The 25,011-nt window shown below is 27.4% G+C and overlaps 1 protein-coding gene across 2 annotated transcripts in view; it reads left to right on the forward strand.

Annotated features, from left to right (window-relative positions):
• Nucleotides 1-25,011, forward strand: part of LOC111631544 (probable G-protein coupled receptor No18) — a 91,978-nt gene that overhangs the window by 35,222 nt on the left and 31,745 nt on the right. The window contains exon 1 of one of the 2 annotated variants that reach the window (XM_023375811.1): nucleotides 3,285-3,356. The exons of the other annotated variant lie outside the window; for it this stretch is intronic. The gene's annotated coding sequence lies outside the window, so the exon portion shown is untranslated. Of the gene's footprint in view, nucleotides 1-3,284; nucleotides 3,357-25,011 lie in introns of those variants that run through there. 2 annotated transcript variants of the gene reach the window in all.

Below are 25,011 nucleotides of genomic sequence, written 5' to 3' on the forward strand. Positions count from 1 at the left end.
CTCGTTTCAATTGTATAATTATTCAGGCCAAATATTAACAAAGTCTCTTTTATGTGGCTTACATAATTATACTTTTTTTTCAAAATTTGATCGATCGATCTTCATTACACTTTGGCATTTTCCTTTAATTTTAATGAAGAATCCCAAAAGGTAATACAAAATGGGGATCCATGACTTAGTTTTCGAAATACACGAATATATCAAAGTGACAATGCCCGTGTTCTCTGACGCGATTGAGAGCTACTAACGGAATTTGGAGGCAAAAATATAAAGAAAAATTAGAGCATTTAACTAAAATTTTCTCATAATTGTTCCGCAATAAGCAATGATAGATGTATAATTGAAGTTATTAAGCGTGTAATTTATTAAGTCGAAGTAAATGAAAGTAAGGCATACAATCTCATAATGCAGCTTTCTTCAATATGAGTGTAATCAATTTATGTCGGAATAGTTTCCCAACGGGGATCAAAACAAAGGTATTCAATGTATAAGTTTATACCTCGTATGTGTGTGTGCGTGTGTAGAAAAGTTCTAGTTTAACTGGAAACAAGAATGGAGTGGAATTGGAAATGAAAGGAAATGCCTTCTCTTGTATGCAGTATCATTGGCAGACAACTCACAGTTATAGAAACTTGTGTCCAAACTTGATACAAAAACAGAATAAAGATGCAGATTATGCATGGACGTGGATAAATAAATCAGATTATTGCCATTGAATGTGAAAAATACTAAAGAAATTTCGATAAATAATTTACATTACAGAAATACAATCATTGTATACTTAATGCGAAATGTATAACTATATGAAAGTCTGATTTAAAAGTTGTAGTGAAAATTAAATATGAAAATAAAGCAACAACATTTAAAATAAATAAATTTATGTCTATGGGAATGTCTCTAGAGGGAAAATGATAATTAACGCTATAAATAAGAGAACAATAAATATGTTCTTCGATATTCCTTTTTTTTAATCGATAATCTGAATAACAAATGCATCTGAATTTATCAAATTTTAGGCCAATAATTTAAAAACTAAATTATAGCCCTAAAATTTGAATTTCATACATAATTGATCATTTACATTTAAGCATTTTAAGGCCAAAAGTTATATTGAAAACTTAAAATAAATCATTTAAAATGCGGAATTTTTATCCATAAGACTCATGACAATTGATTAACATCAATTATTTACATGGCATTTTAAATGAAGATCATATTTTATCCGTGATTTAAACATATTTAGCCTATAATACCCTATGAAGGCAAATGAATTTGTGAATGATAATTTTCTTCGGTACTTTCTTCAATTTTGATAATGAACGTTTAAGATAGAAGAAGTGAANTGTTCCATTTCTCAAATTACCTAGATAATGTGCAGAGTATCTAGGTAATCCGCACATTACTCGGTGAAGTGAAAATAAGATCTTTGCCACAAATAAATGTACCACAAATAGGTGTGCTTGTCGCGAAAACCAATTGCTATGAAATTCAAAGTGTCATTAATCTTTAGACTGCACTAATAAGTAAGCACAATTGGATAATGTTACCTATGGTGAGTAAAATGGCGGCTCGTCTCTGATTCCAGCAAAGAGAAGAAAGGAAACAGTGGGGACGCCCGTTCAAACCTAATCTAACCTATTCTAATAATTTGGTTAGTAATAATTATGGTAATTTATTAGAATACGTTAGGTTAGGTTAGAACGTGCGTCCCCACTGTTTCCTTTCTTCTGTTTGCTGGAATCAGAAAAGAACAGCCATTTTACTCACCATAGGTAACATTAACTGCACAATTATATCATGAAAAAGTATGATAACTTTATTATTTTTCATCTCCGGTTCAAAAGTAGGGTATCGTTGAAGTCGTCTCGGTCCCCTCAGTTTATATAGATACTCAACGTCCCAAAATTCCATAGGTGGTTATCTATACTGTATAATAATTTCCCTAATTGTATTAATATTTTAAACCGTTTGATTTTTTGTATGCTTTTTAATTGATGGTTGATTCTATCAATTAATTTGTTGATTGTTTGATTGTATTAACTTGATTCTTTAGATATCGAAAATTAAATAAAGAACATTATGTTAATTTAAGCGTACAGAAACGTTGCTGTTGTTCCAGCAAAAATCTTATTTTCACTTTACCCAGTGCGTAGTAGGTAATTTGCAGACTACCTAGATAATCTGCACATTACCTAGGTAATTTAAGAAATAGAACAATTTTAGCAACTTTAACGGATCACCCTAGTTAATCTGCAGATTGGCTAGGAAATGTACACATTAACGAATTTCGAGCTTTAGTGGTAACATATATATTAAAAATTTGATAATCTGTGAAATAAAATAATACTTTTTTCTTAATTCAAACAAAAGCTATAAAGTAAAATAAATTATATCTATAATATTATTCAATAATAATATAACAAAAGCAAAACATTAGACTTACTATTTTCAAAAGTAATTTTTTTCAATAAATCACATTAATTTTTTCCTCCTGCGAGACTTGATTTTTTATTTATTGTAAGTAGACGTATGCAAAGCATTAAATTATTGAATTTTATAAGACTGAATATTTATTTAAAAAAAAAAACATTTTTCTCGCAGGAATTGAGCTTCTAAATATTATATTAACATGGTGAAATGCTTATGAATTCCCATGATAAAAATATGTAGAATAAACGAGGAGAAAGAAAAGACAGGGAAAAAATTGCATGGAATAAATTATTCACTGTGTGCTTGTCAAAAAGTTTATATTTTAAAAATTCCCAGAAATATTTTGAATTAATTTGCAAAAATTTAACAACATTAACAATCGAAATAAGTAGCAAATTACGAAATAATAATAAGGTAGATCTATACAAAAGCATTTTACATCAATAAATAAACTGAAATCTCTCTCTTCTTCATTTTTATTAAAATACAAATATGTTGTTTGTTTTACAAATGACTTCTAACACTTGTAAGATAAAAGTAATTTTACAAAATTTTAATTTTATTTAAAATAAATTGTTTTTCTTTAATTTATTGTAAGCACTTCAAAATAATGGCAACATTGATAACAAATTTTACATAAATATGAAAATAATTATCATCCTTAAGAGTAAAATTTGTTGCTTATTCGATAAAATATGACGTTAAATCAATTAGCATTAATTTGTATTTTTATTTAAGATCAATTAGAATATCTGTAATGATGGATGAGGAATACAACAAGTTAAAGAAAGCAATTTACAAATTGTTACAGAACAAGTCACGAAAAAAGAATTGAAACTATTCTATATGCAAATTTATGCTTTCAAGATGGATGTAGTTATTACGATAATGATGAAACTTTTAAGTATAATTTTTTAAATCTAAATGTAATAAATTCTAGCAATTTTTCATCTTAAATATATTGACATAAATTAGAAAATATTTTTCTAGAATAACATTTCATTTTAATTAATTTAATTCTGTTTGTAATATATATTAAGTATACTCACGCTAACTCCCACAGATTTGTTTTTCGTAATAATATTTTAAAATGTCTTGACAATAGGAAAATTGGAATTAACAAGTAATTATAACTAATGAATGTTTTCTATATCACTAAATTTTTGCTGTTTATCTTGCATTATACTATTGTAGTTGGTAAGTTGCTAAAGAATATACAATACATTGCTGTATACTTTATACTTTACTGTCATGAAATTTTTTGAGGTCATTTCTTATAGTAGTAAATTCAACAGTATAATCTCAGCTCAGTAAAGCTTCTGTGTAGATTTGATCGTAATAAATTACTGTATTGTACATCCGTGTTCTAGAACATCCCTCTACGAAAACCGACACCTCTATTAGTCCGTGTTAGCTGGGTTTACTGTATACGAGTATTAATTTTTATGTAGAACCTTTATGTATATTATATTTTAATCTTTATGTAATTGTTTTCAATAGTAATAATATCGATTTTTGTAGATTTTTGTACAGTTTAAGATATAAGTTTAAATATAAATTTTCAACTCTTCGTAACCAGCAGTGACAATGGTTAGTATTTTTGATTCGTACAAGAAAATAAAAACTATTAATTATATTTTCAAATTATTACTGGAATCTTAACCTGTGTATCTTTTATTTTTTAATAAGCGCAAAAATTGAAGCGATAAAAATTGTTTTAAAAATTTGTGTTTATTTTATTACGGAAAATTTTAAATCATATTCTTAATCTATTTAATTTAAAATATAAGCTCTCGATCGTAAATTAGTAGTGTCTTGCCTCTGTACATCATATTTTTCCTGATAACAACACAGTCATGCCGGTCATCTATATAACTCCGTCTAGGGAAAATTTCTGAGATGAAATAACGTGAGTTTCACTCTAGACCAAAAGGTCATATATAGTTAATCGGAGGTTTCCTTCTCATACGGTTTTCATGTGTGGTCTCGAGTTTATTTTTCTGTCATACTTCTCGATATTAAGTTAGGACAAACAGACAGACAAATGACAGTGGGGATTTATAGGGCTACAATTGTTTGAAATTGCAGCTCAATGAATCCGAAAACATGCTGATGATAAAAGCTCGTGCTACAAATAAAATAAATCTCAGGAGTGATCACCTCCAATTTCATCCGTTCCTGTTCAAAACAAAATTTTTAAAAATGAGAAATAAAATACATGATATTAAATAAAATTTCCTATGTATTATTTTACAAATTTCACAATATTAAGAGCTTTAGTAATTAGATTCAATCATGAATCTAATTATTAAAACTCTTGCTAAAGTAGTAGTAGTGTCTTAGAGTTTATCTTTATTAGGGACATTGCACTTTGACAAATTAATTGCCTACATATTTTATCACAGTTAATTAAGATTAATTAAATGAAAGAATTACTTTAGGTAATTACGAAGATTTGTTTTGAAATGTTTAATAAAATTATTGAATTGATTTGTGTGTAAACACTTAATTCATTTAATAATTGTTATATATTTAAATTTTATAAATAAGATAAAGGAGAAGCGAATAGAAGTTATAGGACAGAAAGTTTACTGTGTTATCTGTAGTTATAAAAAGAAAAGTTATTATTTGTTAAACTGCTGATGTACTGTATGATACATTATAATGACATCTGCAGGTCAATGATAACGCGCTTCAATTTAACAGAATCGAATTTAATGAAATTTGCTATATTTAGGTCCATATAATTATTAAGAGAATCTCTGTTTGAAAGAATAATTTAATAATATATTAATATTAAGTTTTATTTTATAAATATGTATATATATATATATACTCAATGTTATAAGCTTTGCTTTATTAAGCACACTCATAAATTTAAAATAATAAAAAGAATCTATCTTTTTTCTCCAGGATATAAAGTATTTACTGTAAACATAATAAATAATAAGTGATTTAAACATGTAATTCAATTTGTTAGCTGCTTACATTATAAGCTGATACCAACAAAACATAAAATTTACAATGCTTCTGGCACTTAGATTGATTACAAGTTTAATTAATTATGAAATCAAATTCATTATCGGTGGAAAAAAAATTACTTCAAAAATTACAAATTTTTGTAACTTTTTTTCTACTTCATATAAAATTATATGACAAAGGAATGGATATTTTTACGCGCTGCAGAACTTCCTGTCAATTGCAAACATGATTAAATGATAACGATGACTTATAATTAAACTATCAAAAATTTTTGTGGGATGTTACGCCATATTTATAAAACTTGAGTTAGATAAAGATTGATTTATGATAATTTAAATAAAAAATAAGAAGAAATAAATTAATGTATTCTAGAGAAAGCTTGATAAAACATTTAAAATATCTTATTAATGATGCAATAGAATATATAGCCAAGAGATTTCTCTAACAGTATAAGTCACTCTGATTTATTTCGGTTTGAGACTACTGTTTTATTGTGTTCCATCCTTTAAAATAGCACTTAAAGCGTACGAAAAATTTGTATAATAACGTTTACTCCATGAAGAATAATTCGGCTTATTTTGTCTTGTTAACTTTGTTTTGAACTTGTATATGATATGACAAACCTTTATATGATGAAGACCTTATAAAGGTGTGAAATATCATATGCAAGTTGGATAGATCTGAACAGATCTCTCCAACTTGCATATATGTCACACTTGTTTTAGTTGATAATTCGACTGGTTTCAGTCGATAATTCACATTTGTTTTAGTTGAATAGATCTCTTTAGATCTATTAACTAAAATAAGTGGAATTATACGACTCACAGGATTTGAATTCAGAGTCTCTGTTTCCTTTTTTTTTTCTGTTTAGTATCTTGTAACACTAATTATTTTTCAGTCACTGGAAAAACTATTTCCAGTAATCTGATTTAATATTGTTGGTGGGCTGTTGTCTCGTTCTCTTGACGTCCTCTGCGCATTCTCCATATACTAGTAGGCCCTGTTTATATATTTCGCAGGCATCACCTGTCCACTTTCACACCGTGATAAGATGCAGATAAGATTAGGAAAGTATGCATTGAAGAAAAAATGTCTGAATCGTGAGATTAGACAAAAGGAACAAAGACATAAAGAAGACGTATAGAACACATGATATAAGTAAGTGGAAGCAAAAAGACCATTAAATAGAAAGTACATGTAAAACGAAGAAATAATAACACCCTAAGATAGTTTACATTTGCATACTAAGAGAGAAAACACTACTAGAAACACTAAATACATATAACGATATCATGTGGAAAAACAAAGATGTGATAAGTTTCGCCTGTAACGTGAAGTAAGAAAAATCACATAAAAACATTATAAAGATATTGAAGCTTATAATCTTAGAAGATATATTTAAATATTATAAGTTTAGAGCGTTATGTATTATGTAAATAGTATGTTTCTTAAATAATATTTAATATGCTAATAAGAATTGTATAATTAGAAAAATTTTAATTGGATACTTTAATTGTTCTTAATTTATGTGATTGTGCTTGAAACAATAAAGAATAAAATAAAACTTATTAAGGTAAACATTCTGTAAATAACTTATAAGAAGTGCATTTCTAAATTATTTTCGAACAAAAATAAACATTTTTCATGATATTGATATATATATATATATATATATATTATCGATTCAGCATATGGGATATTTATGTTCTGTAGTGAATCTATATTTTAAAAAACAAAAATATTGAAACAGAATGGATTTGCCGAACAAAATATGTCTTACATTTTTTTGTTTTTTTCTTTTTTTGTGAAAGCTTTCCCTTGTAATTGCACGAAAATATGCAGATTGTATCTTTTCTCAGTAGGCACGACTTTTTTCCACTTTAAATTAAATTTTTTTCCAAAAATTTATTTTAAATTATAATTTCACTATTTATCTTTCTTTTGTTTGTAAATTACAACAACTGTGATGTTTTTGCGTAAAAGAACGAATAAAAAAATAATAATATTTTAAAGCAAACTATTTTTTAAATACTGAAAACTTCAAACATAAATTTAGAAAATATTTTCAAGAAAATTTTATTAAATTTATTTCCGCGAAAAATCACTTTTACTCATTAAAGCTGATTAAATTAATTAAAGAAACGTTATTAAATATTCTGTACATTATCCGTGTAATTTAATTCAGTTTAAATATATTTTATTCTAATTGAATTTAATTTAAATTCACATCAAAAACCGAGGTGTCCTCTTTAAACACCTTCATTTCCGGATTCAACACACGAATTCAAAGTGAAAACATTACATTGTTTGCCTAAGCTTATCCTCACCAATTACTAATTCCAAACTAACAACTAAATGTTACTGATTGCTGACAGTCTGATGTAATATTAGTTTATCTCGAATTTAACAACATAAAATCACACCCATTACCGTACTACAGATATAAGATTGGAGTGAGTTCTGCAATAAATGTATAGAAGCTTCTTAGTTAATTAAATCTTGTTCGAAGCTCTAACTATTTTAAATTAAATATCATATAACATATAAAATGATTAATGATAAACAAATTCATTCCTGCATAATTGCTTAATCTAATTTTTCAAATATGATGTTAAAGATAACATTCAACGTTATTGATTTTCACAAATTTTTTAAATAAAGTAATTAGTAAAGTTAGTAATTATTTAATTATAATATAAAAAAAATATATATTAAATTAAAATTACTTGATCAACTAATTTTTTGAGACTTCCTTTAAAAAACTGAATAAAACATTAAAGAAATAATGAATACTTTTCAATTTTTTAAAGGTTGTTTTACGTAATTAAATCATTATTACAACGATAAAACAAATATTTATACTGTTTAATGGCATATTTTATTGTATAAACACGATGAAGGATCTATTAGTATATCGTTCTAGATAAAAATAATCTACCCCTTTGCTATGTTTTAAGAAAAACGTTAAATGGATTTGGTAACATTTTACGATGATTAGGATGCATAATGGCTACATAATAGATAAATTCATAAACTCAAAGTAGCTTTTTTTTAAAGTCGTTATCGTGTAATTAGTTAATTTACACTGAAAATTGTTTTTAATTCTGTATTAATATCAAGGAAACACATTTAATGGTATTTTATTGTTTACATACAAATAAATTATTTATAAACAGGTGTTTTGATATCAATAAATGCGTTTAGTATCAGTAGTTAGATTTATTAACTTTCTTCTAAAAATATTCTTTTTTTATTCTCTTTTTAGTCATTAAACGTGACGTAAATGGGATAAAATTATTTTATTTGCTTAAAATGTTACATATTCTAAATAATAATAATTACTTTTTCCTAATACATGCAGCAAGGAAATTTGTATTCAATACAATATAATTAAATATAACGAAATAAACTCAAATTTTTAAATTGAGTGATAAAACTAATTTTTTAATATATATTTAAAATTGTTTTAATATAGTTAATTATTAAAAAAAATAATGAAATCGCTGTTAGAAATTGTTTGAAGTTATACCATGTATTAATATTTTATTGAAATATTATCAAGAGATAACTTTCCTAAAAGCATTTATGTATATTTTATGAATGAATTCAACAAAGAAAATGCGAATTTTAGTGAGAGTTATTTATAATCTAAACTAATTAAGCAATAGAATATTTACATTTAAAATAAACATAAACGTCATATATTGTTAATTTTTATCCCCTAATGCTTTTTAAACAATTATTATTAGTGGCTTACTCTATGAGAAATTCCTTTATAAAACGTTGAATTTTTCTCAAATTTATTTATTTTATAAATCTGCTTTCAATTCAAATTATATACATAAATACACCATTGATATCAATTCTGTATGTAAGAAGCAAATAATATAAACTTCTATAGTTTTTCACCAGTGATTCCCAACTGAATTATACAGAAATTTATCGCAGATTTATTTAATTATTTTTATTTTTTGCAGTAGTAAATGTATTAAATATATTTTTATTAATATATAAATACTTTATCGTTAATTTATGTTTTCACTCATAATATATAAATTTATATCTTTATGTTTATAATTTTATTTTTAAAAATGATTTATAAATATATAAGAAGCATGTTAATGTAATTAATAACAGAAAAACTATATTTTGTTACATTGTTATCATGGAAATTGCTATATTCAATTAATATTGAAATTTTTAATACATTTAATTAAATATATTAAAGAATTAATATATAATAAAAAAAGCATGTTGCCATATTGAAAAATACTAAACACTATGTAAATATAATGTTTAATATGTTTGTCATATAACGAGTTATATAAAACAATTAATTTTATAATTATAGTATGTAAATAAATTCCTAAAATGTACTTTGTTTNCCCAGTAACATATCAGGCTTGAAAACTGTCCCTTCTGATTTTACTTTCTTCGATGTTTTTGTGATAATTTTTTTATTAAAAATTTATTTTGAAGTAAATTTATATTCAAATCTACTAAATAAATAATTTAAAAATAATGTCTATAATCAGCAATTAACTATCTCATTTAATAACATTTGAATAAAAAGGAGTAATGCTGTTAAATGAAAAACAATTGTTATTCTTGCATAACTACTTTTATTGTTTCTCAAATCAATAAGCACCCATAAGAATATTTATAAAAAATTGTATAATACTTCCGATATAATTGTAAAAACAAATATAAAATTGATATTGATGAAAGTTTAATTAATATATTATATGTGAATACTCACTCCACTCTCGTATTGATTATTCATAAATCACACTTATTAGAAATTGTGGCTATTCACAGAATGCAACACATGTTTTTGGGCTGAAATTTTCAAGAATTGTAAACCTACAAATTCTTACTGCAGTTCGTCTGTCAGTCTGTCTTTTTTAATCACGAGAACGGTGTTAGATGAATGCCGAAACCAGATGTAGAAAGGCTAGGGCCAGTAGACTCCGACTAATTATGTACGAACTTCCGTTTTCGATTGGAAGTCACGTTATTTCAATTCAAATATATTTTCTACGCAGCCCATCATTATAACGATTTTACAATAAATAATTACTCATTACATATATATACAGTAGAGTCTCTATAGTCTGTCACGCGGCATTCCGACACACCCAGTAATCCGACACTCCGCAGCGCCGCGCACATGAAATTTTCGTATTATCCATTGTTGTTGTATGTGACAGAGAAAGGCGGATGCACGTGTATACTGTCACACGATAGTTGTTTATTGCAGTTGACAAAACAGTCACAACTGTGATTAATACGATAAACTAACCCGTAAACCAAGTGCATTTTTACTGTCCAGTACGTACAATACATACGAAATCCAATAATCCCACAATCTGTTGTAATGCTGATCCGATATATGTCGGATTACAGACACTCTACTGTCAATAAAGAAAATATACGAGTAAATTTATTATTCTATAGCGTTGTAATTCTTAATATGGATGAGAAAATGGCAATTCAGAGCATGTCAGACTTCACCAGAAGGTTTGTACTGTATTTCGACTTCAATTCAATGACAGTTTAATTCCTTCCATTTAAGTCCCACTATTATTATCAATGTGAAAACTCCTCTTATATCAACTGTTATAATCAAGCACACGTGCAATGGACAATAAGAAATTATTACGTAATAGAAGCTTAAATTAGAAATTTAATTGTTCAAATCTTACTTTAAGTGATTGTTATAGTTCTAAATGAATTGAAAAATGATAAAATTTTATAATTTATCTTCTCCTTAAAATATAAATATTGTAACGTCGTCACAATGACGGCTGCAATTTTTAATTTAAAAAGTCATGTGACTTTCGGATTAAACCGGAAGTTCTTATATAGTTAATAGGGGCATTGGCCCTCAGCTTTTCCTATCTGGTTTCGATTTTCATCTGTATCATTAAGGAAGAACGGACGAAATTTATAGACCTAAAATTTGAAAATTGAATCCTAATCAGAAAAAACGTATAGAATAACAGGAAGGGTTTCAAACTATAAATATTTGAAGAGAAATTTAGATAAATTATGAAAATCTTTGAGTATTTTGTGCTTAATAAAATTATATGTTATGTATATTCAAATCAACAGTGAAGATATTGTGAAGTTCTTTCCCAACTCCGCACTTACCCGTCCCTGAGATAGTTACCAGAGAAGAATACTCTCTCTAAGCTCTGCGGGCTTCTGAAGTGCCTGAGACTACTGTGTTACCAGTTTCTTTCCCTCTCCCGTTCGCCCTGCAATTTAAGAGTTTTTTGGACGGGACTTCCGATCAATCACAAACCTTTCTTGCCCGAACAGCTTTAACCTAGGTCCGCTGTTATCCGATGGGAGTCAAGTTTATAGTAACGTCCATCACTTGTTTACGTGTATTTTTAGTAGTTTACCATATGGCAAATGGTCTATCGTCTGACCACAGGTGGGTCCAATTGACAAAGTCGGCGCTTCCTTTGTTTTCCCTCTGTTTACAAGTCAATACCTTACAAGTGGTATATTACCCGACCGCACGTGGGTCCAATTGACAAGGTTTCGCTTCGTTTGTTCTTTCTCTGCTAAAAAGCCAATACTTTACAATTACTTTACATACAATATTTTCATAAAAGCCATATTGATTTTATTAGTTTTCTTCTACATTTGTTATAAATTTCTTTGAAAATTAATTACAAAACTTTCTTCAGCAATTTTACAGTAATTTCACTAATTTATTCAGCAATTATTTACACATTCTATAATTTTTATGTTATATCAAATGGAAAGCTTTTAAATTAATATATAAAATTAAAATTTTTATCTCAATTGGAGNTTTTTTGGACGGGGACTTCCGACCAATCACAAACCTTTCTTGCCCGAACAGCTTTAACCTAGGTCCGCTGTTATCCGATGGGAGTCAAGCTTACAGTAACGCCCATCACTTGTTTACGTGTTTTTTTAGTAGTTTACCATATGGCAAATGGTCTATCGTCTGACCACAGGTGGTTCCAATTGACAAAGTCGGCGCTTCCTTTGTTTTCCCTCTGTTTACAAGTCAACACCTTACAAGTGGTATATTACCTGACCGCACGTGGGTTCAATTAACAAGGTCGCGCTTCGTTTGTTTCCTCTCTGCTAAAAGGCCAATACTTTACATTAACTGAAATTTAAAATTATTATCACATTACTCACATCTAAATAAATTGATTTGATTAATTTACAAATATCTTAAATAAAAAGATGGTTTTTAATTAAGCATTATTTATTGTTTGAATTGGTAAAATAAACATGCGCTTTGAAATACGGCAAAAAGTGTTTTTTTTCCTTAACGTTGAATCCAAGGTGGTGCCCGGGGGTTTACTCCACGAAAGAAATCAAATTCCCCTAGAAAAGGTTTCTTTGCTGTCATTCAATGGCGTGTTTACAGCGAAAACTCCATCAGAAATTTCCATTTTCCCCAGTAACATATCAGGCTTGAAAACTGTCCCTTCTGATTTTACTTTCTTCGATGTTTTTGTGATAATTTTTTTATTAAAAATTTATTTTGAAGTAAATTTATATTCAAATCTACTAAATAAATAATTTAAAAATAATGTCTATAATCAGCAATTAACTATCTCATTTAATAACATTTGAATAAAAAGGAGTAATGCTGTTAAATGAAAAACAATTGTTATTCTTGCATAACTACTTTTATTGTTTCTCAAATCAATAAGCACCCATAAGAATATTTATAAAAAATTGTATAATACTTCCGATATAATTGTAAAAACAAATATAAAATTGATATTGATGAAAGTTTAATTAATGTATTATATGTGAATACTCACTCCACTCTCGTATTGATTATTCATAAATCACACTTATTAGAAATTGTGGCTATTCACAAAATGCAACACATGTTTTTGGGCTGAAATTTTCAAGAATTGTAAACCTACAAATTCTTACTGCAGTTCGTCTGTCAGTCTGTCTTTTTTAATCACGAGAACGGTGTTAGATGAATGCCGAAACCAGATGTAGAAAGGCTAGGGCCAGTAGACTCCGACTAATTATGTACGAACTTCCGTTTTCGATTGGAAGTCACGTTATTTCAATTCAAATATATTTTCTACGCAGCCCATCATTATAACGATTTTACAATAAATAATTACTCATTACATATATATACAGTAGAGTCTCTATAGTCTGTCACGCGGCATTCCGACACACCCAGTAATCCGACACTCCGCAGCGCCGCGCACATGAAATTTTCGTATTATCCATTGTTGTTGTATGTGACAGAGAAAGGCGGATGCACGTGTATACTGTCACACGATAGTTGTTTATTGCAGTTGACAAAACAGTCACAACTGTGATTAATACGATAAACTAACCCGTAAACCAAGTGCATTTTTACTGTCCAGTACGTACAATACATACGAAATCCAATAATCCCACAATCTGTTGTAATGCTGATCCGATATATGTCGGATTACAGACACTCTACTGTCAATAAAGAAAATATACGAGTAAATTTATTATTCTATAGCGTTGTAATTCTTAATATGGATGAGAAAATGGCAATTCAGAGCATGTCAGACTTCACCAGAAGGTTTGTACTGTATTTCGACTTCAATTCAATGACAGTTTAATTCCTTCCATTTAAGTCCCACTATTATTATCAATGTGAAAACTCCTCTTATATCAACTGTTATAATCAAGCACACGTGCAATGGACAATAAGAAATTATTACGTAATAGAAGCTTAAATTAGAAATTTAATTGTTCAAATCTTACTTTAAGTGATTGTTATAGTTCTAAATGAATTGAAAAATGATAAAATTTTATAATTTATCTTCTCCTTAAAATATAAAATGCGCGTTATATAACAAAGTGTAATTAAAATACTCTTATTTCTACAAAATAATAATTCAAATATGAATTTAACGGTATTAAATTTTGTATTTTAATTTTGTAATTAAATTTGGTATTTTGAGCATGAAATTTTAAATCTATTAATAATAAAACAAACTAATTAAAACTAAAATAATTATTGAACTATTGGAAATAGTGTTAAAAAATTTAGGCTACATAAAATGAATAGAATTAACAAATAAAATTATTCATGCATTAAATTGTTGGTTAATTAACACATTGTTAATTATTGTTGTTTTCAAATAATTATCTACGGCCGTTTGAATAATTATTTAAATAATACGCATGTGGTAATTTAGTAAAATTATCATAAAATTCGATGTTAAATATATTTCTTTGTTAAAATAAAATATCACATTGATCTTTTAATCCGTTTTCAAGTAAATAATTTATAGATTTGACATGTATTATTATAGAATTTTTAATATTTATATCATGAATTTTATCACAATGCTTAGAAAAATGTTCTAAATACCCTTTAATGACAATAAAAAAAAATAAATTTTTTGGGTTTTGTAATATTTATAATAATTTTGAAAACAATAAATATATTTTAATATTTAATTCTTAATTTGATGGCAATACTCATTAATTTTGTGTTTATATTAGTAGCAAGATAAGCTTGCGCGTTACTTAGCTGTAGTAAGCGAATTTACTTTTATGTACTCGTTAATGGCCCACACTAAGTTAACAATGCACAGAATTAAGGAAAAAGTGCTAATCTGTTTGGCTACAGACTATTAACAGAAAGAAAACTAAATAAAAGTAATTAAATTTAGTATATAATTAAGAAGAAAATTGAAAAAAAAAGTTAGAGCTTTAAAGCACGTATTAAATATAAATAATTGTTTTCTTTACATTTATTTAAAAAATATTTATTGTTAAAAGATTTATATTCCAACAAAAGTAATGCCTAATAAATATGATGCATCTTATAAGAAGTTTTACTTCTGAGCTTTATTTTAAAATATTAATGAACTATATTATATTATTTGCTCTTAACTTATATTTTAGTAAATTAACTCGTCCACGACTACTTACCTATATTAACTACAGGCCAGCAATCGTATCCCAGAAGTTTATTGTAAACACTATTCAGTATGCTAATAAACTACTTGACTATTACAAAATTACAAAAATTAGTAATGAATTATTTATCCTTTTGACTGAATCATTAGCAATTTTCACATTATTTAAAGAGCTTCATTAATAAATAAACTTATATCAGTAGATTTGATATTTTACTCTGTGAATTTTGAAAAATTTACTTTAAATTTTAAAGCACTTATTTTAATTTTTTATATTTTTACTTTACTTAAGTAGTGCCATTATCGCTTGTTTATTTTGAATCCTCTCAGGTCTAGTTAGACGTTAATGTAAGCGTAAATCTTTTTAACATTTTCTATAGAATTATTGGGTTTAGATGTGTTAGAATTATTAATGAAATAACATAAAAAATGAATTTTTGTTTTTCGTCGTTTCAAATTTAAGCAGGGTTGAAGTGGAACTTACGTTTTCACTCTGTTGAAGGATACTTCATATATTTCAAAATAATGTTTTGTCCTGAGGCCTAAGAGAAAAAAGATTCTCTTAATAGCAAGTTAGTTGAGATCGAAAAATGCTATTTCCCAATAGAATTTCGAATTTAAAAACCTGCTTAAGAATAAAAAAGGAAAGTAAAAAATTTCCTTTTGGATTAATAAACTTTCTTCATCTCATCAATTTTTTTAACTGAAAAAATTACTGTTTGATGTATTACTATAATTATCGCTGTTATCTTGTCTAGTGAACATCAAATAATTATTTTTTTATATATAAATTTTACATTGCTCGGTAATTATTTTAAAGTTTAAAAGTTTAATTTGTTATAATTTTCTTAGACATATTTAATGGTGCCAGAAATGTTTTCATTATTATTGACTTCATCTTACAAAACAACTTAATAATAGATAACGTTAAAGTTTAAAAGTACATAACTGTAATGACGTATTGTTGAAGAACTTAATCAGCTTTCATTATCACTAATTATCCTCATCTAACGTTAATTAGAAAGGTTAAGATTATATTCATTTAAAATTATATATTGAGTTATTTAATTCCGAAAGATATTAAATTTTAATTAGAAAGTTAAAAAAAATTTATAAATTGTTTTATATTCTTAATTTTGTATATAATAATTTGCAATTTTATAATTTGCAATCAATTATTTTGATTATTTTTAATTTAATTTGTTTATTTAATCTTATAAATTATTATAATTTTAAGTGATTATATCTTATAACCTTTTTATAAAATTTAAGATAAAGATTTTTTAAATTGAATTTTAATAATTTGTTAATATTTTTTACTTTAATAATATCTTATTTATGTTGTTTATTTTTTTAATGATTAAAGAACAATACATATTCAATTCTTAAAATAGTTAAAACATTGATGTTTATGAAAAAATATTCAAAGTGGTTAGGGAAAAGTTATTAATGTATAATAATAATAATAATATAGAGCTTATATTTTAAAAAATATAGAAATTTATTAAAGATTTATTTGAGTTATATTGAAGGAAACTGCTTTTAAAACAAAGATAAAGGACAAGTTTCTATTTATAACGTCAAATTAGTAATTCTCTTACAGCTTCTACACAACTCACTGCTGAATATAGAAGAAAATTTTTTATTTGTTACTACGATCTCTTCCTTAAAAAGTACTCAACTTTAATTAAAGTTTACCCATTTTATAAAATATTGGCTTCATATTAATGTGGAGATGATTGACGAAAATAATTATAAAAGTCTATTGGATGGCGCACAATAAAAATAGAGATTCTCATGATTTTTCATGTTCTGTTCTGTTGGGACATCATTCTTCATTTCTTTGATATTGCAATTCAGATCCATCTTTAATTAATATATTTGAAGCTAGTTATAAATCCTTAACATGTTTACGCTAGTTGAACTTGAAAAAGCCAATTTATATTATGGAAAATAATCATTTTATTTATTGTTTTTAATTATCGGAATGGACTTTCTTCTTGCCATTAACCGTGTCATTTATATTATTGCTTTAATTTAGATAATACTGTATGTGTTTGTTAGGCAAAGAGTACGGTTTAACGTATCCTCACTAAATTTGGCATATGTATTTGACACGTATGAAAAACAATGTGACGGTCCCCAACCATTCCTAAAGCTCATCCTCTTTTAATTTATTATGTATGCTGCTTGTAGGTAAAGAGTATTATACCGTTCAATATAGTCCCTTCCAAATTGGCGAGATTATTCTTCGAAATACGAGGAAAAATACTGTGGGTTCCAATTCTCCAAACACCCCTAAATACCACGTCTTCTTCACTTTACCCTGGGCAATATTTTTGTTTTGAAGTGTTATTATTGTAAATACTCGGGTCAAGAAATATATATTTTACTTATTAAGACCATTCTTTCTATTACCCTCCCATACCAACCTCACCAATCCCTCAAAAGCCCGAGAAATGTTAGACGCGCATTTAACACACGCAGTAACATTTAAATTAAAACATATTAATATATGATTAAGCTGCAATTTGAAAAAAGTATAGACCTATAAATTTCCAGTCATCAGTCTGTTTGTCTTTCTGTCTGTCTGCCCTTAATTAATCTCGAGAATGGTATGAGATAGATTAAATTCAAGAGGAGATATGGAAAGCGTAGGGGCAGGAGGCCCCGATCAATTGTACACGAACTTCCGCTCTAGAATGGAAGTTACGTGATTTGAATTCAAAAAATTTTTCCCTAAACGGAGTTATATAGATGACCAGAGATTGTGTTGCTATCAGGAAAAGTATAATATACAGGAGAAAGATACTACTAATTTGAGATCGCGAGCATATATTTTAACTTAATTTAAAAAATGATTAAAATTGTAACTTAGCATTTTGACGATGTCACAATTATTTTTCTTTATACAGTATATTAAATATAATAAACAATTTCGTATGAGAGGTGTTTCACCTATAATAACCTAGCTTTATTACACTAATATTTGATACAATATTTAAATGAAAGCTTATAATATTTTTCAGGAAAGAAATCAATAAAAATGTGTATAGTTATTAAAATGTTTTTACTAACTGTATTAATTACTTTTCTTGGTAACAAACTTAACTTATTTTCTGTTTAATCTGAAGAAAATAACAATAAATAATGAAGATAAATGTTTATGTTGATTTTGTGAAATTTTTCTTTCTGTCTCTGTTTGCTATGTGGTATCGTTTAATTGGAGTGCTTCTATGTACTGACTTACAACAAAAGAGACTGTGAATTTAATTTTAAGAATGAGATTATTAAAGTTCTATAAGACAAGTTATTTATACTTTTGCTAAATCTTTATTTCAAAAGATTTTGTGAGTCAAAAGTGATAACGTTCTTGTGCAGTTTATTAATTCCAGATAATGTATGTTGTATTATTTTTTTTTTTTTTTCATTTTTTTTCAAACTGAAACTGTTTTTCAGCTTTGATTTTAGCATACAAGACACATTCACTCAATCGTTAATAATGCTTATTCCCGTTCGTTTGAATTCCTCCATGCAAGTTACAATCCATGCAATAGTTTCTATCTCTATTTATTTTTAAGAAACTTTTTGCTTGATTTTTATTTTTCGGCACAAAACACTGATTAAAGAATTGTTAAACCTTTGTTATCATGAAGATTATTTATCACATTAAATAGTAAAATCTATGACTACTTATATATATATATTTTTTGTTTTTTAATGATAAAGTTTCTTTTATTGTGAAATGTCGAGCTACAATTTTTAATCATATTTTTAATCTGTCTAATTTAAAATATAAGCTTTCGATCTCAAATTAGTAGTAGCTTGCCCCTGTACATCATACTTTTTCTGATAATAACAGAGTTTTGCCAGTCATCTATGTAACTCCATTCTGGGTAAAATTTTTCAATTGAAACGAGGTGACGGTCTAGACCGGAAGTTCGTATATAGTTACTCGGGGCTCCTGCACCTAAGCTTTCCATTTTTGGTATCGGCTTTCATCTATCTAACACTGTTCTCGAGATTAAAGAAATGCAGACAGACAGCCGACAGAGAAAATTTATAGGTGTAAATTTTGTTTTTAAATTGCAGCCCAATAAACGATATAAAAATTTATCTAAAGAAAATCTTAATAAATAAGAATGTTTATCAAGTGTTGACGAAATGAATAAGAAAATGCTACAGTCTTTAAATTTCATTTCTCATGGTGATCAAAAGATTTCTTTTGGAAATTCTGGCACGATGTGGAATGAAGAGAACATTTTCATGCTTTACGTAGAGAGTGCCAAGTTCTTATTTATCTGCAATTCACGAGTTATTTTAAGTAATTCTCACATTAAACCCCCATTCTCAAGATATATAGCTTTCATCTTTCTGAAATACTTTCTAATCGAAGATTTCAGAAATAGATTGGCAGTTGATTTAATGGCAAACCTAACAACAACTTCTTTGCTTTTACAATGTTTTTACTTTAAGCTTATTTTTAATATTGAATAAAAAGTTACCACTATAATTTATGATCACCGAAAGCCTAATTTCTAATTTATTTTTCATATTATATACAGCAATTGTAGATTATCAATCACAGTCACGTATCTTAAATTCTATATTTTCAAAATCTATAATTAAAACTTTTTAATTTTTTAAAAAGATATTGTTTCGAAAGTAAACATTATATAGATCTTTATTTTACTTTCAAGATGTTTTAACTTATTTATATAAACAACAACTCGCTTATAGTGAGTAATGGTTATGGTCGATGTTGTCTAATAATATAATCTGATGTACGTTTTCTGTTATCTGTTTTCTGTTACAAGGGTTGACATTAAAATCAATGATTTCTTCGGGGATTTTTTTACTTGTTTCTTTACATTTTCTGTTGATTTTTATGGTTAAATTACATATATACATCAATATTCTTCCATCATTAATTACCACATACAAGAAAACCAGCACTGTTTGTTAGTCATCTATTATTTTTTAATTAAATTTATATTGTTTAACTAGCACTTTTACACTGAGTCATCTTTGTTATTAAACTATATCTTTCGAAATTTTAATTTTTTTTTCTGACGTTCTTTGGAAGAATTTATTCGTACTAAAGAAAACGAAACCACTATCAAAAATAAGTGATTGCAATGCCAAGTCACATTTAAGTTTTACTTAAGCCAATAATACTTACTTGCAAAAGATCCAGTTACTTTTTTCTTCGATAATATTTCTTTTGTAATTATTATTGGATACTCTTTTCCTTGAACACTGTTCATTTTTTATCTTATTGACTTTATACTCTTCACAATGACACAATTCCTATTCTTTTTTTATTTTGGTTTTTAGCAGCGTTTCAAAATCAATACTGAACATCTATTAGTGTCTGTAAATTTTTCAATTCTTTCGTCTGGTTGTGCAAAAAGTGGGGATAAATTAATTTTTTTAATGCATTTAATGGAAATTGATGATGATAGCCAAAAACGAAAAGTTATCTAAATATTCTAAAGTGATTCGTATTTAAAAATAAAAAATAAAAGAAAATTTCAATAATTTAATTTAAATTAAAGTTACATTATTTATAATCTTTTTAATTTAATTATTTATTTGTTAAGTTATTTGTAAATTTTCAATTTATTTAATTTTTTCTACTAATAAGTAATCTAATAAGACATACATAAATAAGAGTTTAATGGTGATTCTCTAATATTTATAACATCGAATATCTATGAACATATGTATATTAATACTCTCTTTTATGATTGGGCTGCAATTTTCAAATTGCAGACCTACAGATTTTCACTGCCGGTCGTCTGTCAGTTCGTCCTTTATTAACTTCGAGAACTGAGTTAGATGAAAATCGAGACCAGATTTGGAAAGCTTAGGGGCAGAAGGCCTCAACTAACTATATACGAATTTTCGATGCAAACCGAAAGTCATGTTATTTTAATTCAAATTTTCCTCCTAAAAGTAGTTAATGAATGACCGGCACTACTCAATCGTTAAAGGAAAAGTGTGATATACAGGGAAAAGACACTACAGTACTAATTTGAGGTGGAGAACATATATTTTAAATGAAGTAAATTAAAAATATGATTAAAAATTGCAGCCTGGAATTGTCGCATGCCACAATAAATAATTGCTCGTTCATTTCGGATATGTTTTGAAACAATTTTCATCTAAAATCATTTCATAATAATACTTCAAACATGATCAGTTAATGGCGAAATAGTATCACCCGGTTACTTTTAATTATCGCCATATTTATTATTGTAGTTATTTATAACTACAATAATAAACTACAAAAAACTGTTTAACAATAGTAACTTGATATCATTCATAAATAAACATTAAATTTTTCTGTTTTATTTAATCGTTTTTAAAGGAAATCCCTGCATGATTATTTGTAAATATTTATTTGAATTAACACTTTTTTATGGTTAATGTACCGTTCGTCTTTTAAGTTATTATATTAACTAATAAATTCATACATTTTAAACGAAAACACATTTCTGAAAATTAATATTACAAATCATATGCATTTAATTCATATACTTAAAAAATATATTGCATATTTATTACTTCAAATATATATTTTTCTGCTTGAAGTAAAGTTTTAACTTTATATTGAGATATATCTGCTAGTGTTATATTTAAAAGATATATTTCCGAAATTTAAAACAAAAAACTGGCAATGTTCTTGCCAGTTTTTTCTGGCATTTCTTATTTTTTTATCTTTACTAATTGCTACCATTGCCTTTATACTTCTTGATTAAATCGGGAGATATCAATTGGAGTTGGACCATATCTCTTGAAACAATAGTCCAATTTTCCTGAAAAGTTCTACCAACATTTTTCTCTAAAATCTAAACATGTCTGCAAAGTTTCAGAGATTTTTGACAAAAGGCACAGTAGTTATTAAGCTTGAAATTGGGTACAAAAAATCCTCCCCCCACACACAATACATCATTATGTACGGAAAAAAATCTCTAAAACTGTTTTGCATTTTTCGACGTTACTAGGTCCCCGAGTACAAAAATGTAAAAATCTTAGGAGGATATTTTTTGACTGATCGCCATACTTTCCCTTTGTTGTATATAACTGCCAGGAAAGTAATAGATCAACAAAACAGAATTATTTTATACTATTTTAAACTACTGAAATGTAGTTTAAAATAAAATATGTAATTTATGTAATTTAATAAATATATTTAGGGGAGATCGGGGCAACTTCGGCATGCGGGGCAAGTTTGTCAAGCGATTTTTTTAAAAAACAAATTAAAAGGAGACTTTGGTTATAGGTTAGGCAGTTGAGTTTTATTGGTGGCTTGTTGAGTGTAGTGTTTTTATTGTTCTCCAACAAGCGTAGTTGAATTATCAAGCAAATTTTCATTTTCGTTCAATTCCATATAATATTTTTTTTCCATTTATATTGAATTGGCAGGTTTTGTTATAATTCCATGATAACGAAAGTTACTTTTCCTGTTAGAAGGATGTAACTTCAACTTATTCACGTGGCCAGATCGTGGCTTGGCATTCTGTTCTCAGGGTTGTACTTAATGTTTCGAAATCATGACTAGCGGGGTAAGATCGGCAACATAAAGCCACATTAGAAGCAAAGGATAAAAATCAAACAGATGATAAATGAAAACATGTTTGCATTTGTTATTCATGTATATATGTCTTTGAACTTGCATTTCGTTGTAATAATATTAAATGGGTGTTGGATTTGTATTTCTTTGTTTTAATAGTGAATTCCAACTTATACATTGTTAATAACATAATTTTATATACGTGCCTATCTTGCCCCATTACTGTTGCCCCTATACCAGGGGCAACTTTAATAAAAATAATTAAAATAATTACAACTTTACAAAAAGAGAGAAGTTGCCGATCTTGCCCCTATACCCGGGGCAACTTCGTCAATTTCTCTCTTCTTGTAAAGTTGTAATTATTTTAATTATTTTTATTTCCAAACTGATTTTAACCAGTTCTATAGTAAGGTAACATTCCAATAGACAATATGCAAAGCTTTTTTTTTAGTTTACAGCAGTATTTATTACACAAAATTTAAGTAAAGCCTAACATGCCGATCTTGCCCCGATCTCCCCTATATGTTATGTAGATAAAAATGATAATGATGATGGTGTGAGAACCGAGGGGGTTAGTTGTCCCCACTTACCGGCGGCTCTGTCAGAGGATGGCTTTATAGGAGGGCAAAATAAAATGAGTGGGGAGGTTAATTGGTAAATTGACAGGTTCCCAAATGAATACACAGGTTGAACAAGAATAACACATTTAATAAACAACTATAAAATTGTACATATCAAAGGCGAAAGTGAAGAGTTACAAAAATTTTATTCTATGTTGCGATAATGATTCGTCTTTCATATGGAACATCTAATTTCTATTCTCTAAATTAAATTAAGAGACGAGAGAGAGAGACCTCTCGGAGAGAGACTTCTCAGAGAGAGAGTATACAAACAGATATCTAAAAAAATACCTCTAAGTTCCCGATCCGTAATATGGGTCGTTGGTAAAAACGTTCCTGGATCGTCACGGTAGTTATGGCGAGATAGCGACGGATAGGGTGGAGGTATGGGTCAGTAGATGTGGCAGTCGATGTCTGCTCTGAGGTGTCTGCCCTGTGGACTGCGTCCAAGCCCTCTTTATACTATTTTTGAGGGGGTGAGAACTATGACATCATTAATGATTTATACGCACTCCTGTTCGTGTGTTGATGTCGGGATCTAGCTAGTACGGACCGCTGTCGCAGAGAAGTGTGTTTAATTTATTGATATCAGTGTCTAGAAGATATGATTTTATAATATAAATTTCTATAGGTTCGACGGCTCTCATCCTTAAATTAAAATTCAGCTGACAATAATTTCTGTAAACAATAATTTCTGTAAACTGTAAATTAAATATATTGTTTATATTAAACGTCGCGTTTGACTACGAACGAGGCGATTTAGTGCTGTAACCACGTGTCACGTGCAACCAACGAGGGGGTAAGAAACATCTCTTATTTCAGTCTTGTTGATATTAACGTCTATAGAATTACCGTTAAACAAATGGAGGAGATTTCTTTTATTGATATACTAACGATTTTTTTCGAGGAGATCGTCTCGGTCATCGACCGCAGAAGGTCCCCCTTTTCCCTTTTCACCTAATCACGAGGTTTATTAGCGGGGTGATACTGTTCTAAACCAAAAGGGTTTTGGACCTTCACAATGGCATTCTGGAATTACAATATACAGTATAAATAATATAGGACATTATCTTCAGGAAACCTTTATTGTTTGTTGAATTATAAATAAATTGGAAGTAATGTCAGACAAAACTGTATTTTTTTCTATTTGTAAAATGATATTTTTAACTTCTAAAATATATTATTTTTCTCTGACATTTCTTGATATTTTCTAAGGCCATTTGACTTTTGTCGAATTCTTGTTTTATGTCATTTCGTTTCTTAATTCAAACATATTCGAAAAATGAATTATTGAAACTAAAGTTGAGATAAAGCATTTCAATTGATAATAATACATTATTCAAAACTCGAGAGTCTCTGTTTATTTTCATGAACAAATCAATAAATAATAAATTATTAAATTTTAATATAATAAAAATGTATATATATAAAAATATTATATAATATATTCTAAAATATATTATAT

The sequence above is a fragment of the Centruroides sculpturatus genome, unplaced genomic scaffold, assembly GCF_000671375.1.
Source record: "Centruroides sculpturatus isolate CEXI.00-Female unplaced genomic scaffold, Cexi_2.0 scaffold64, whole genome shotgun sequence".
In the NCBI taxonomy this organism is placed as follows: Eukaryota; Metazoa; Arthropoda; class Arachnida; order Scorpiones; family Buthidae; genus Centruroides; species Centruroides sculpturatus.